At 45.5% G+C, this 16277-nt stretch overlaps 1 protein-coding gene across 2 annotated transcripts in view; it reads right to left on the reverse strand.

The window, feature by feature from the left end:
- Positions 1–1882: 1882 nt before the first annotated feature.
- LOC137325538 (torsin-1A-interacting protein 2-like) overlaps positions 1883–16277 on the reverse strand; it is a 78868-nt gene continuing 64473 nt past the window's right edge. For both annotated transcript variants that reach the window (XR_010963892.1, XR_010963891.1), the window contains exon 18: positions 1883–4139. The gene's annotated coding sequence lies outside the window, so the exon portion shown is untranslated. The remainder of the gene's footprint in view (positions 4140–16277) is intronic.

The raw sequence follows: 16277 nt of genomic DNA on the forward strand, positions 1-16277 counted from the left end.
TCTATGGTGTTAACTGTTTGTCAGACACCTTTTCCACGGGGTTAACTGTTCTCAGTTCTATCTAGCTTATGGGAGAGGGACATACTCTTATCTTTCTGTGTAGGCATGTCCACAATCTTAATTTGGATTGTTTGGATGTCGACATTTAAGATGTCTCATCCTGTGTATGCTAACCATAGTAGGAAAAGCACAGGAGGCGGCCATTCAGCCCATCATGCCTGCTCTTTGAAAGAGCTATCCAATTAGTCCCATTCCCTTGATCTTTCCCCATAGCCCTGTAAATTATTTCCCTTCAAGGATTTATCCAATTACTTTTTGAAAGTTACTACTGAATCTGCTTCCACGACCCTTTCATTCCAGATCATAACTACTTGCCGTGTAAAAAAAAGTTTCCTCATGTCGCCTTCAGTTCTTTTGCCAATCACCTTAAAACTGTGTCCTCTGGTGCCCTCCTGCCACTGGAAATAGTTTCTCCTTACTTACCCTATCAAAACCGTTCATGATTTTGAACACCTGTATAAAATCTCCCCTTAACCTTCTCTGCTCCAAGAGAACCCCAGCTTCTCCACATAACTGAAGTCAATCATCCCTGTTATCATTCTAGTAAATCTCTTCCGCACCCTCTCTAAGGCCTCGACATCTTTCCTAATGTGTAGTGCCCAGAATTGAACACAATACTCCAGCTGAGGCCTAACCAGTATTTTATAAAGGTTTAGCATAACTTCCTTGCTTTTGTTCTCAATGCCTCTATTAATAAAGGCCAGGATCCCATATCCTTTTTAAATAGCCTTCTCAACTTGTCTTGCCACCTTCAAAGATTTGTGTACATACACTCTCAGGTCTCTCTGTTCCCTTTAAAATTGTACCATTTAGTTTACATTGCCTCTCCTCATTCTTGCTACCAAAATGTATCACTTCACACTTCTCTTTGTTAAATTTCATCTGCGATATGTCTGCCCATTTCACCAGTCTGTCTATGTCCTCCTGAAGTCTGTTACTATCCTCCACATTGTTTACTTCATTTCCAAGTTCTGTATCATCTGCAAACTTTGAAATTATACCCAAGTCCAGGTCATTAATATATATCAAAAAGAGCAGTTATCCGAATACTGATCCCTGGGGATCACCACTGTACTTCCCTCCAGTCTGAAAAACAACCGATCACTACTCTCTGCTTTCCATCCCTTAAACAATTTTGTATACTCACTGCCACCGTCCCTTTAATCCAATCATGAAGGTTACCTAATTATCTGAACAATTTTACAACACCAAGTTATAGTCCAACGATTTTATTTGAAATCTACAAGCTTTCGGAGGCTTCCTCCTTCCTCAGGTAAAAGGAGGAAGCCTCCGAAAGCTTGTAGATTTCAAATAAAATCGTTGGACTATAACTTGGTGTTGTAAAATTGTTTACAATTGTCAACCCCTGTCCATCACCGGCATCTCCACATCATAATTATCTGAATAAAGCTCCTGTTAACATAACAGGATTAGTCTGTGTCGATGTTCTGAGCCTTTGATTATGCCTTGGGACTTCTGTTATCTCTTTCTGACAATTGGTCTTCAATGTGTCTGTTTCACGCTTCTATTGTCTCTGCAATCTTCCCAATCACTTTGCCTGATGTCAGACTTATCATTTCCTGTGGAATATTGGCTCCCTTTGTCTTATAGACACAGGGTCTGCACTTCTCACAGAATCGCTTTTTAGCCAAGCACCTGAAACTTTTCAGGATGGGATACATGATTGTGATTTGGTTTAGAAATCATATTTCTTACATCTCCCTCCTTTTGGCCCTGAGTGCAACTAGACTGGGTCATATTTCACCTTAACCGCACGCCCCCGCGCCTTTTAACGTTTGTCTTGATCTTACCTAAGATCATCTTGGGTTTACATTTTATCAATATTATGTTCACATAAACACAAATAGACATATATGTATAAGTATTGCTTCAGCGAGCCCCGTTTGTCAATGAGGGCCCATCCAATCAATATTTACAAAATAATTACTGCCACAATACACAGCATTGAAATATAACTAATAGTTGTACCACCATTCTTGTCCACGGATGGACAGAGAAATTTGCGTAGTCACCTTTTTATACATTGAAAATACTACACAAAACATTATAACTACAATTATAATCAGAACAAACTAAGCACGGGTTAAAACCTGTGAGAGAATTCTGGCCCAAGGATGTTGTCCTACGTTATACACTATTTCCCACCATTTAGGTTCCCCTAGCTGGCCTATATCGCTTTCTATGGCCGCATTTTGATGTTGTAGATCAATCAGGTGATGCTCTGATGTGACCGTCTTGTCGAGTATGGTTTTAAGATTCAGTGAGAGTGGTGGAATTAGATGTCGAAATTGTATAACTGCCTTCTGAGCTTCTTCTCTTAAACCGATTTCCACCTGAATTTCCTTAGTATTTTATGAACATTCACTGGGATCAGGACTGAACTCAAAACTCTCGTGGGTAATTCAGAGGTAAAGCAAAACGATGGAGTTAGTACAGGGCCCTCCTGTTTCCCATGGCGGTAAGTCAAGCCTGACGTCGTCACACAGCAACGACCTCTTCCCATGTACCCGTGCTTTGCCTGTTCCGATTTCCATCTTCTAATACCAACAGTACAGTTAGGGGAGTACTCATCTCGGGTGAAGCCACAAGCCACAACAATATTCTGGGTGACATCGCACAGACACATCCATGTGCCCTTGATCTGAGTACAGCAAGATAAATCTGGTGCCGCCAAGGTTTCACCATTCTTTGTCAATACCTTTGGATAGTTGACAAATTCTTTATGTGTGTCACCTTCAAGGACGCCTTGAAGACCTCTGAAGGCTTCTGATCAGGTGAAAGGCAATAACCACAGTGAAAACATGTCCGTCTTTTCTATCTTCATAGGAGTGTTTCACTGGGTGTACAGATCCCAGGCGCCTGATATTACAATGGTTTCCTCCATTCTCACCAGTCCATTATTCTAGCTGTTCGTCCATTATAAAAGAAGGGATGCGATTTCTCTCAATGTCTTCCAATCCCTTCTGCACCTGAGACAGCATAAACCCACCATACATGCTGCATATAATTCCTTTGGAGATCTGAATCTTAGATGTCTACAAGACATTGATTGTTGTATTAACTTTTTCCTGAACCTGTCGAAAGTTGTTAACCATCTCCTTCAGACACACTAAAACTTGTTGCTGTTCGTACAATGACCCTGTCGCTACCCTATTCACCCCTTTCATAATGCCTTTAATTGTTTTTGCATGGCTTCATCATGTTCCCACTACATCTTTATGTCTATTCTGTTCCAAGCGGCCGTTCCTGTTATAGCCCAACCATTCAGCCACTTCCCGTTTTCTTTTCTGTCTACTGGGGGGTGTGGGGTTATTCCTTCGGACTTTGTCTATGTCCCGACCTGAGTTTCTCACCATAAACTGTCTAAGTTTCTCAGACAACATCTGTTGGTAGAGTCTCTCATAAGTTTCATTACACAAACAACTTTTGAAAAATTAAGCAGAACAGGGAAGATGTCAAATCTCACATCATTGTATAGGGTCTGATATGTTTCGAAAACCAATAAACCATTGCTGGGACCTTTATCCGCAACAAGGCATCCAGTCGAGGCTGAATGGGCAGTTGCATCTGGCAACTTTGCATTCGTGATTACTTTAAAGCAGAAGGATCAGGATGACAGCATTCTGGTTTCTTCTCTGAGTAGGCATCCATAGCAATCAGCATGTCAATTCCAGACCTAAGGGAAACTGAGGGAGCTTATCATTGCCCGTGTTCCATTAGGGAATGCAAAGGTGTCCTTAGTGTCCCCCATATAGGGCATGCCAAAAGGCACTAGGTCACTGTCTTTATTGGCGTTCGCACTCATCCAATAACACTTGATAGTAGCTGTTTCTTTTCCCCTCGCCAATACATGCACATGTCAATCGAAGCCCTTTCCCTGCAGGTACATGTGCCAAAAACTCCCGTGTTGACCTGGTCTGGTATCATTGGTGGTATAACTCATGACAACACTGTCGCAGTAGTTCTGAAGGTGTTCAGCTTCACCGAGGGGCAAGATGCATCCCAACACGACAGTGAACAATATGTTCATGATCCAACCTTGGTAATGTGCAATATACCTGCAAGATGTAATATATGCTCTTGGTGAATATCTGATACCATTATTTACTAACTTACATGTCAAGCGCATAGCTTGCCGATGTAAACCACAAAAGTTTTCCTTAAATTTAAATTAAAATGAACATCTTTTATACACTTGTAGGAAGAATGCTTTAAATTCCTGTCATAAAAGATAAGACCACAGAGGGTTAAACTGCTTCAGCTCTGTGGAAAGAAGAGGGTGGAGCCGACACCAAAAAGAGGGAGGAGCTGACGCCGAAAACGACATCACACAGACATATTTTAAAAAGAGGCTTTTAAACAAAAGAAATGTTGCAGCTTTTTAAACGTTTGTAGCATTCTTAATGTTAAGCCATCAGCAAATTTACTGTTTACTGAATCGCGGACTAATTGACACCCTCCTAACCTTCCTTTTTAGTTTCCATTGAGGGGGTATCACATTACAGACGTATTCATCTGAGGCAAGCCACTTGGTTTCGCGTTAGCTCGAGCTCGAAGCTCCATGTTTGATACGTTCATAGGATCGGGGTATGGCCACCAGTCATCTGCACTCTCTATTGTTATAAATCTCATGTTGCCCACACTACCCTGAAGTTCAGATCTGTTGTACCATTTTAGCTGATTTGAATGAACCCAACGATTGTGGGATCGACGGGTAGGTCCTTAACAGTGTATTTTGCATACCTGTGGATTTAATTTGTCGATAATGCAGTAGGGGGCTTTAAATTTTGTATTTCATTTTCCCTCATACCTGTTAAGGCGGACCATCACTTGGTTGCCTATCTCACACCCTTCTGAGGTGGTCTGAGTCTGGCCCAGTGGGCCTACTCTGGTGTGTCCCATATTTTTGGCTGCCGATAGTTGCTCTTGTTGTAAGTGCTGTTGTAACTGTTGCATCCAGGTGTCCATTTTTACACCCTCTAGCTGAGGTCCTGATAAATGACCTGCCACCACACTTCAGGAAGGAGCATCTTTCTACCACTCATTATTTCGAACGGACTATACCCCGTGTTACTGGAAGGGGTGCCTCAAATGGCCACGAGAAGAAGGGGTAGTAAGCTATCCCATTGTTTTCTTGAATCGGAGAGGGACTTGGCTAATCTATTCTTTACAGTTTGATTCATTCATTCTACCATTCCTGCCATTTGAGGATTATATGGAATGTGGAATCGCTGCTGGATTCCAAATAATTGCAGTGTTTCTTGCATAACTTCCCCAGTGAAATGGGTTCCACTATCCGATTCAATAGTGACTGGCAATCCCCACCGGGTGAATACATATTCAATCAAGACCCTCATTGTCTGATAGGCAGTGTTTCTTACCACAGAGAAGGCTTCTACCCATTTCAAGAGACAGTCTACCATTACCAGGGCATATTCCTATTTTCGCGCAGTGCGAGGCAAGGGCCCAATGTAGTCAATCTGCAGGCATTTCCATGGCCCTGATGTGGTTTTAACATGTCCCGGTGGAATTTTAATTTTTGTACCAGCGTCATATTGGGCACAGGTGATACATTGGTTTACCACTTCCTCAACAACGTCACCCATTGTGGGCCACCACATTATTGTGGAGTAGCCTCTGAATCAGGCCATCTCCCTTCTGATGTCCGCTAGACGTATGAGTCCACTGGACAATTTCCACACCTAACATACCAAGCCATCCGGGCTTACTGTGAGTCCCTCACCAGTTTTAGGGGCGTTAGGAAGCCATGATGCCATGCCCGTAATGGCCTCTTTAATCTCTACTATTTCCCCCTTTCTCTCTGTCTCCTCCAAATCCTCCTAATTCTACAAATCCCTTAAAACCAAACTGCTGAGGTATGTCTCTCCACAGACACGTGTGAGATGCCCCAGTGTCGACTAGTAGTACTCTGGGAAGTCCTCCTACCCATGCGTCTACATGGGGTCTACCGTGGGGGTCCGTACGTAATCGACTAATGAATCCCTCTATCAGCGAGGCTGAGGATTGTCAACTTGCACCCCGGCCGTGATCATCCATATTGAACAGCTGAGTGCTATCCATCCGCCCCCTTTTCCAGAATTACCCATATGCCTTTCCTGTTGTTCCACCATTTTTCTCAAGCATTCTATTTCTGACTCCCCTTACTATTTCCGTTTTGGCAAGCTGTACCCGCCACCTTCTTAGGACACTGCCAGGAGAAATGACCTGCCTGGCGCAATACCAACACTCTGGTCCCAACCAGTCTCTCGTTGGGGCCGTTGGGGCAGGACGGTACTGGGATCTTCCCTCGTTCCTCCAAGGTGGGGCCAATGGGCCTCTCTGGGATTGTACCGTATGTATCTTGGCCACCCTTGCCTTATCGTGTTTCCATTTGCAGTTCATCCACCCCAATTACCCATGCCTCATCATGGGTTGCTACCATGGGATCATATATGTCATTAATGGTCCCACGTTTATAATTTCTGACTTCCTCCCAGGTACATTTCCCATTTTTAAGGTCGCTTGGTAGTGGCTTATATACCTCGGGGTGACATACGTGAAGTAATAACTTTATCCTTTCCTTGTTATCACATTCGTGTAGATCGGAAGCTTGCTTGATCATAGCCAGGCTGGTATCAGGATCCTCTCGGACCTTTATTATTGGGATGTCATGCACCATCTCTTTTAACTGCCAGCTATCATATGGGATGGTAGTTCTCCCCATGGGCTCCCCTGTCCCACTCAGCATAAGTGCCTTTATTGGCATCGTTCCAGCCTTGGGACCTCGGCCAGTTTCTCCCTCATTTAGCAGCTCTCTCTCTCTCTTTCTTTCCCCTGTCTATTCTCATACTCATAGGCTGTCTCAGCCAAATCCTCAGGCTCAATATTGCCAGGGCTGCGGGTTCGCGGCGGGGGGGCTATTGGGTGCGTTGGTTATGCGCCCGGTGAAATCAGTCTGCCCCACGCACGATTGCAGCCTAATTGGATCCACTTACCTGGTCTTCCGGGTTCCCCACTGTTGATCTGCGCATCGGGCGGACTGCGCATGCGCAGTAAGGTCTGTCAGCTGGAGGAGCTCTATTTAAAGGGGCAGTCCTCCACTGACAGATGCTGCAACAAATAGGAAAAATTATAGCATGGAGCAGCCCAGGGGGAAGGCTGCTCCCAGTTTAATGATGCTTCACTCCAGGTATCATTAGATGGGGGGAGGACAGAGATCTTCCCCCCGGCAGGCGGGAGGAAGTGGCCTGCCTCTGCCACCAGGAAGGCCCAGCTCGAGGTGGCAGAGGAGGTCACCTGCACCACCAACATATCGCCCACCTGCATACTGTGCAGGAGGCGCTGCAATGACCTAAGTAGGTCAGCCAAAGTGAGTACACTTACTCATTCCCCTACACTCCGTCTGCCACGACACCGCCCCCACCCCACACCTCTTTCTGCACTGCCAACACTACTCTGTCACATCACCCCTCACACCCATTCAAAGCTCATCCTCATCTTTTTCACCCAGAGGGTGGTTGGAGTCTGGAACTCACTGCCTGAAAGGGTTGTGGAGGCAGGAACCCTCACAACATTCAAGAAGCATTTGGATGAGCACTTGAAATGCCATAGCATACAAGGCTACGGACCAAATGCTGGAATATGGGATTAGAGTAGACAGGGCTGATGGCCGGCGCGGACACGATGGGCCGAAGGGCCTCTATCCGTGCTGTATAACTCTATGACTCTATGACTCTATCTTACCTGCACTTACTCACCTCGCCAGTACTCATCCCGCCACTACCACTCAACCCAATCCTCATACAATCTCATGGCTCTATCTCATACTCACCCTCTCATGCATCTCTTTCACGGTCAGCCTCACTCAATCTGCCACTACCTCTGCTGCAGCCACAGGGCATGCATCACATATGTGCAGTAGGAAGCGTAAGGCAAACGTGTTGTGAGCATGAAGGGGATGCACAAGGGTGTTTGAGGGTTTGTCATGGTTTTTACTTATATTTAATTTCTGACCAACTCACATCACATATTATATTGGCACCACTACTGCCACGTCTTTGCGAATCTTGTCTGGTTTGTGCAATAATGCCCTTTCCTGAGGATCACAATGAAGACTCACACCTGATGCCACCCATTGTGTTACTGCAAAGTGGGTGTAGGTGTATTTGCAGGGCTCTTTTGTGCAGACGACTGAGAGACGTGGCGATGTCCCCGGTGGCACCCTGGAAGGATGCGGAGGAGAAGTTGTTGAGGGCAGTGGTGACGTTGACAGCGACAGGTAAGAAGATGGTGCTCAGGCCAGCCGGGAGCAGCTCGGCATGAAGGAGGCTGCAGATGTCCACGACTACATGTCGAGTGACTCTGAGCCTCCGTGTGCACTGCTGCTCAGAGAGGTCCAGGAAGCTGAGCCTCAGTCTGTGGACCCTGTGGCGAGGGTAGTGCCCCCTGCGACGCATCTCTCTCTGTGGTTGCCCTCCCTCCTGCTGTGCAGGTGGATGTGTCACAGCACTGTGTTGTGGAGCTCCACGTGTCAGAGGTGGACGGCTTGGCCGGCGAGGCTGGTGATGCTGTTCGCCCTCCGAGGAGGTCATGACTGCAGCTACGGCGGCCCCCATCTGGAAGATGTACATCTGAGGGGGTCCGCAAGGTAGGTACATGTCTCTGGACCCCGGGGTAAGTGTGCAAGTTGGTGAATTTGATTGTCAGGAGGAGGGTGGTGGAGGCCAAACTTTGTCCCAAGTGACAGAGTGGCATCCTGCAATGAGTGAGGGTCTCCCCCCCACCTGTCAAATGGACCTTTGCAGCTGCCACAGGCTGATAGCTGCAACACGTCCATTTCAATTGGGAGTGTTTCCCCCAGTATGGGAAACAGTCCCAGTTGTTTGTAAAATCCCACCCCTCCTGACATATTCCCTTAATCAGGTCTGTTATGACCTGAAATACCTGAATAAATACTCTCAAGTGGCACCCCGCCGGCTTTAATTGCCTGCGGGAGTCCCACATGCGGGGGCTGCGCGCGCACGTCGGCACGTCTGTGGGGAACCCGGAAGTGGGCGGGTTGGAGCCGGGCTCCCGACCCGCTCCAGGATTCCCCGATTTTTGGAGCCCCCCCCCCCTGCCAGGAACGCACCCGATAGCAGGTGCTAAAATAGAACCCAATATCTCTGCCCAGGGGGACCCACTCCTGCGATTATCAGTACTAATTTGCCTTTTGCTTACCCTTATGTTGTTTCAATTGCTCTTTTAATTCACTAATCTCTTTTTGACATTGCTTGTGATCACCCTGTTTATTAGCCTTACGCTGATCTTCTTGATTCTGTGGAAATGCATAAAGAGATACCTGACCATATTAATGTAGAAATGCATGAAGAGATACTTGACCATATTAATGTCGCAATGCATGAAGGGATATTTGACTATATAAACTCTTTATTAACCCACATAATGCACAGCACACACATAGAAGCACAATTGTGTAATTACGTTTAAGCCTTGGTATGTTGATAATTAAGTTAGCTGAGCAGGTGCTTAGTACCGTCTGGCCCCCCCCCCTAGCAGATAAGGGTATTGCTGACTACAAAAATATAATGAGAATACAGTTTCTTGAAAGGCCATGTGGCCTTGAGACTGACTTCAGCCCGACTGATAACCAGGACAGAAATGTGGGGAGGATGAGAATGCTCAGGCCTACGAGGCCTACGTGCCAAGATAAAAAAGAGCTATGGACGTTCAGAGGGGGCAGGCTCACTACTTGATTGACCAACTACCTGAGCCAATAAAGAATGTACGTGTACGCCCATATTTTGTAGCAGATGGGCGTTCTTGTTGAACTGTATAAACGTGAGCTGTTTCTTGAACTCAGCGAAGACGTAGCCTCAACCATCGTTTGAGGCACTCTCTTCCACTTGTACAAGTTTCTTAATAAATTCTTGCTTGTCTTAATAAGTGTTTGGGAGTTAATGCATTGTATACAATAAGTAATATTAAGTTTAAGTTTTCGACAATTCTGACCAAGCACCCTCGCAGCGTGGACCCTAATTCTTCCACTTCTACCTCGAGTTTCTCTGCTAGCTCCATTTTGTCTGCTAAGGCCCCCTGGTATTCTACCACTTTTCGTGCCTTATAGCTACTATCTGTCTCCAATCACATTTGCAGTTCATCCACCCCACTACCCATGCCTCATCATGGGTTGCTACCGTGGGATCACTGATGCCGTGAAAGTTTCGCAATGTTATGTCGCCTAATAATTTCTGACTTTTTTCCGCGACTATTTCATGTTTATTTGATTCTGACTTTAACTTGCTTATCTGTAGAGTTTGCCACACTAAGAGTGCAGCTTCCAACTACCTTTCTTAACTTTCTTTTCCTTAGTGAGAGTCCGTACCAGGACCTCCAAGACTTTTATATTATCAATAACTTTTACCAGGGTTCTACATAACCCTAATTTACCGTCAACATATTTCTGAAGTGTCGACACCAAACCATCTTTCATCTTTGCCATGTTTTCCGTAAAGATATATATATATATATAAAGGCTGGACAAATCTAAGTGGCAAAGGTGTTCTGGAGAACAAGTTCATGGAATGCATTCGAGACAGTTTCCTAGAACAATACGTCATGGAACCAACCAGGGAACAAGCTATTTTAGATCTTGTATTGTGTAACGAGACAGGGTTAATTAATAATCTCATAGTTAAGGATCCTCTGCGGAAGAGTGATCATAATATGATAGAATTTCACATTGAGTTTGAGAGTAAGATACATAAGTCCAAAACTAGAGTCTAAAACTTAAGTAAGGCCAATTACATTGGTATGAGGGGTGAGTTAGCTATGGTTAATTATGAAATTACATTAAAAGGTATGACGGTAGATAAGCAATGGCAAGCATTTAAAGAAATATTTCAAAATTCTCAACAGATATACATTCCATTATAAGTAAAAACTCCACGGGAAAAGTGATCCATCCATGGCTAACTAAAGAAGTTAAGGATAGTATTAGATTAAAAGAAAAGGCTTATAATGTTGCGAAGAAGAGTAGAAGAGTAGGGAGAGTTTTAGAAACCAGCAAAGGATGACAAAAAAATTGATTAAAAGGTAGAAAATAGAATATGAGAGTAAACTAGCAAGAAATATAAAAACAGATGGTAAGAGCTTCCACAAGTATGTAAAAAGGAAGAGAGTAACAAAAGTAAATGTTGGTCACTTAGAGACAGAGACAGGAGAAATTATAACGGGAAATAAGGAAATGGCAGAGATGTTAAACAAATATTTTGTATCTGTCTTAAGAGCATAAGAATATAAGAAATAGAAATAGGAGTAGGCCATACGGCCCCCTTGAGCCTGTTTCGCCATTCAATAAGATCATGGCTGATCTTCGACCTCAACTCCACTTTCCCACCCGATTCCCATATCCCTTGATTCCTCTAGAATCCAAAAAACTATCCAGCTCAGCCTTGAATATACTCAACAACTGAGCATCCACGGCCCTCTGGGGTAGAAAATTCCAAAGATTCACAACCCTCTGAGTGAAGAAATTCCTCCTCATATCTGTCTTAAATAGCCGACCTCTTATCCTGAGACTATGCCCCTAGTTCTAGACTCTCCAGCCAGGGGAAACAGCATCTCAGCATCTACCCTGTCAAGCCTCCTCAGAATCTTACATGTTTCAATGAGATTGCCTCTCATTCTTCTAAACTCCAGAGAGTATAGGCCCATTCTACTCCACCTCTCCTCATTGAACAACCCTCTCATCCCAGGAATCAATCTAGTAAACCTTTGTTGCACCGCCTCTAAGGCAAGTATATCCTTCCTTAGATAAGGAGACTAAAACTGTACACAGTACTCCAGGTGTGGCCTCACCAAAGTCCTGTACAATTGTAGCAAGACTTCCTTACTCTTCCACTTCAACCCCCTTGCAATAAAGGCCAACATACCATTTGCCTTCCTAATTGCTTACTGTACCTGCATGCTAACTTTCTGTGTTTCTATGAGGACACCCAAATCTCTCTGAATGCCAACATTTAATAGTTTCTCACCATTTAAAAAAATATTCTGTTTTTCTATTCTTCCTACCAAAGTGAATAACCTCACATTTACCCACATTACACTCCATCTGCCACCTTCTTGCCCACTCACTTAATCTGACTATATCCCTTTGCAGACTCTTTGCGTCCTCCTTACAGCTAGCTTTGTATTGTCAGCAAACTTGGGTATGTTACACTCGGTCCCTTCATCTAAGTCATTAATATAGATTGTAAATAGCTAAGGCCCCAGCACTGATCCTTGCAGCACCCTATTAGTTACAGCCTGCTAACATGAAAATGACCCGTTTATCCCTACTCTCTGTTTTCTGTCCATTAACCTCTATCCATGCTCGATTACCCCCAACCCCATGAGCCGTTATCTTGCGTAACAACCTTTTATGTGGCCTTATCGAATGCCTTTTGAAAATTCAAATATACTACATCCACTGATTCCCCTTTATCGACTCTGCTAGATACATCCTCAAAAAACTCTAATAAATTTGTTGAACATGATTTCCCTTTCTTAAAACCATGTTGACTCTGTCTAATCATATTACCAGACGTCTAATTTACCACGGAGTTGTCTTATAATAAATCTAACGTATTAAAATCACTTAAACTCGTGCCCACCCGGGGATGCCAGAAATATGTTATTATTAATACCAAGGGTTGTTAATCCTTCTTAATAATAACTTCCACGACAATTCGTGCCCGACTGTGACCAAACATACAAGTTTTATTATAGACACAAGAACAACGTTCTAATGCAGTTATACCAAACAACAAGTATTTATATAACAACATTCTAATACAGTTATATCAAATAAACAAGGATTGTACAACCTGCCTGTCCCTAGGAGATGTCAGGCTGATCAGACCTGGTTTGTAGAGTATGGGGAGCTCTGCCGTCCCATGAAGCTGCTTTAAGTGGGACAAAGCCCCAGTTATTATATCTTTCTGAAGTATATTTGCTTCTAGTAGCTTAACGACATTAGCCCCATGATGTCATCTGTCCCCCCAGGGTGCCCACTGTTCCAAACATCTTTCAGATATCTATTCTATGGTGTTAACTGTTTGTCAGACACATTTTCTATGGGGTTAACTGTTGTCAATTCTATCTAGTTTATGAGGGAGGCATATGCCCTTATCTTTCTGTGTAGGCATGTCCACAATCTTAATTTGGATTGTTCGGATGCAGACATATAAGATATCTCATCCTATGTATGCCAATCATAAAGGTTACCTAATTTTCTCAACAAAGCTCCTGCAATTAACATAAGAGGATTAGTCTGTGTCGATGTTCTGAGCCTTTGATTATGCCTTGGGACTTCTGAAATGTGTTTCTGACAATTGGTCTTCAAAGTGTCTGTTTCACACTTCTCTTCTCTCTGCAATCTTCCCAATCACTTTGCCTGATGTCAGACTTATTATTTCCTATGAAATGTTGGCTCCCTTTGTCTTATAGACACAGCGTCTGCACAAGGTCATTGCTTTTTAGCCAAGCGCCTGAAGCTGTGCAGGATGGGATACATGATTATGATTTGGCCTAGAAATCGTATTTCTTACGCCCAGCGCACACACTACCGAGTTCAGAAAACACCCAGTGCTAACACAACCAAGTTCAGAGGATACACAGCGCACACACTGACAAGTTCAGAAAACACCCAGCGCTAACACTACCGAGTTCAGAGAATGCACAGCGCTAACATTACTGAATTCAGATGGGAAGGGGTGTGGCCACTGAGGGATTTCAGCATGTGGACGAGAATTTTAAAATCAAAGTGTTGGCGGACCGGGAGCCAATGTCGGTCAGCGAGCACATGGGTGATGAGTGAAGGAGACTTGCTGCGTCAATAGTCAATAGTGAGATCAAAGTCAATAGTGAGATCCTCTGTGATTGTGGTGCACTATCCCTCCGCATCTTTATTTCAGTAATTTTTAAACACGATTAACCACACCATCCTCCTCCAACACTTCTCCGTTGTCCAGCTGAGTGGGAATGCCCTTGCTTTATTCCACTATTACCTATCCAGTCCTAGCCAGAGAATCTCCTGCAATGGCTTCTTTTCCTGCTCCCGCGGAGTCCCCCATTGATCTATCCTTGGCCCCATCCTATTCTCATCTACATGCTGCTCCTTGGCGACATCATCTGAAAACATGCTGTCAGGTTCCTCATATATACTGATGACACCCAGCTCTACCTCACCACCACCACCTATCTTGACTCTCCACTGCCTCACTATTGTCAGACTGCTTGCCCAACATCCAGTCTTGGATGAACTGCAAATTCCTCCAATTAAATATTGGAAGACCATAGGCATTGTCTTCGGCTCTCGCCACAAACTCCATTCTCATGCTGCTGATCCCACCCCTCTCCCTGGCCACTGTCTCAGGCTGAACCAGACTTTTCACTATCATAGCAATCTAATTGACCCTGAGTTCAGTTACCAACCCCATATCTTCTCCATCACAAAGACCACCTACTTCCACCTCCACAGAATTGCCCATCTCCGCCTCTGCCTCAGCGCATCTGCTGCTGAAAGCCTCATCTATGGTGCGTCAATTATTCCAATGCTCTCCTGGCTAGCCTCGCATCTTCCACCCTCAACAAACTTGAGCTCATCCTAAACTCTGTTGCCCATATCCTAACTCGCACCAAGTCTCGTTCACCCATCATCCTGACCTTTATTGTCTACTGGACCACCAACACTCTGATTTTAAAATTCTCATCATGTTGAAATCCCTCCATGGTCTCACCCCTTCCTATCTGAACTTGGTAGTATCAGCACTGTGCGATCTCTGAACTCGGTAGTGTCAGCGCTGTGCGATCTCTGAACTCGATGGTGTCAGCGCTGTGCGATCTCTGAACTCGATGGTGTCAGCGCTGTGTGATCTCTGAACTCGATGGTGTCAGGGCTGTGCGATCTATGAACTCGGTAGTGTCAGCGCTGTGCGATCTCTGAACTCGGGAGTGTCAGTGCTGTGCGATCTCTTATCTCGATAGTGTCAGCGCTGTGCGATCTCTGACCTCGATGGTGTCAGCGCTGTGCGATCTCTGACCTCGATGGTGTCAGCGCTGTGCGATCTCTGATCTCGGTAGTGTCAGCGCTGTGCGATCTCTGAACTCAATGGTGTCAGCGCTGTGCGATCTCTGATCTCGGTAGTGTCAGCGCTGTGCGATCTCTGATCTCGGTAGTGTCAGTGCTGTGCGATCTCTGAACTCGGGAGTGTCAGCGCTGTGCGATCTCTGAACTCGGGAGTGTCAGCGCTGTGCGATCTCTGACCTCGATGGTGTCAGCGCTGTGCGATCTCTGACCTCGATGGTGTCAGCACTGTGCGATCTCTGATCTCGGTAGTGTCAGTGCTGTGCGATCTCTGAACTCGGTAGTGTCAGCGCTGTGCGATCTCTGAACTCGGTAGTGTCAGCGCCGTGCGATCTCTGAACTCGGTAGTGTCAGCGCCGTGCGATCTCTGAACTCGGGAGTGTCAGCGCCGTGCGATCTCTGAACTCGGGAGTGGCAGCGCTGTGCCAGCTCTGAACTCGGTAGTGTCAGCGCCGTGCGATCTCTGAACTCGGGAGTGTCAGCGCCGTGCGATCTCTGAACTCGGTAGTGTCAGCGCCGTGCGATCTCTGAACTCGGTAGTGTCAGCGCTGTGCGATCTCTGAACTCGGGAGTGTCAGCGCCGTGCGATCTCTGAACTCGGTAGTGTCAGCGCCGTGCGATCTCTGAACTCGGGAGTGTCAGCGCCGTGCGATCTCTGAACTCGGGAGTGTCAGCGCCGTGCGATCTCTGAACTCGGTAGTGGCAGCGCCGTGCGATCTCTGAACTCGGGAGTGTCAGCGCCGTGCGATCTCTGAACTCGGGAGTGTCAGCGCCGTGCGATCTCTGAACTCGGTAGTGTCAGCGCCGTGCGATCTCTGAACTCGGTAGTGTCAGCGCCGTGCGATCTCTGAACTCGGGAGTGTCAGCGCCGTGCGATCTCTGAACTCGGGAGTGGCAGCGCCGTGCCAGCTCTGAACTCGGTAGTCTGCCTGTCACTGACTGGATCAAATTACACGTTGCAGACTTGAATTACTCTGCAGCACACTGGATCAAATTACACCTTATTGTCTTCCCACTTCCTGTCAGTGGGAATAAGAATTACCTTATTTCCACGAATAGACGCGACCAA

The sequence above is a fragment of the Heptranchias perlo genome, chromosome 9 (genome assembly GCF_035084215.1).
Source record: "Heptranchias perlo isolate sHepPer1 chromosome 9, sHepPer1.hap1, whole genome shotgun sequence".
NCBI lineage: Eukaryota > Metazoa > Chordata > Chondrichthyes > Hexanchiformes > Hexanchidae > Heptranchias > Heptranchias perlo.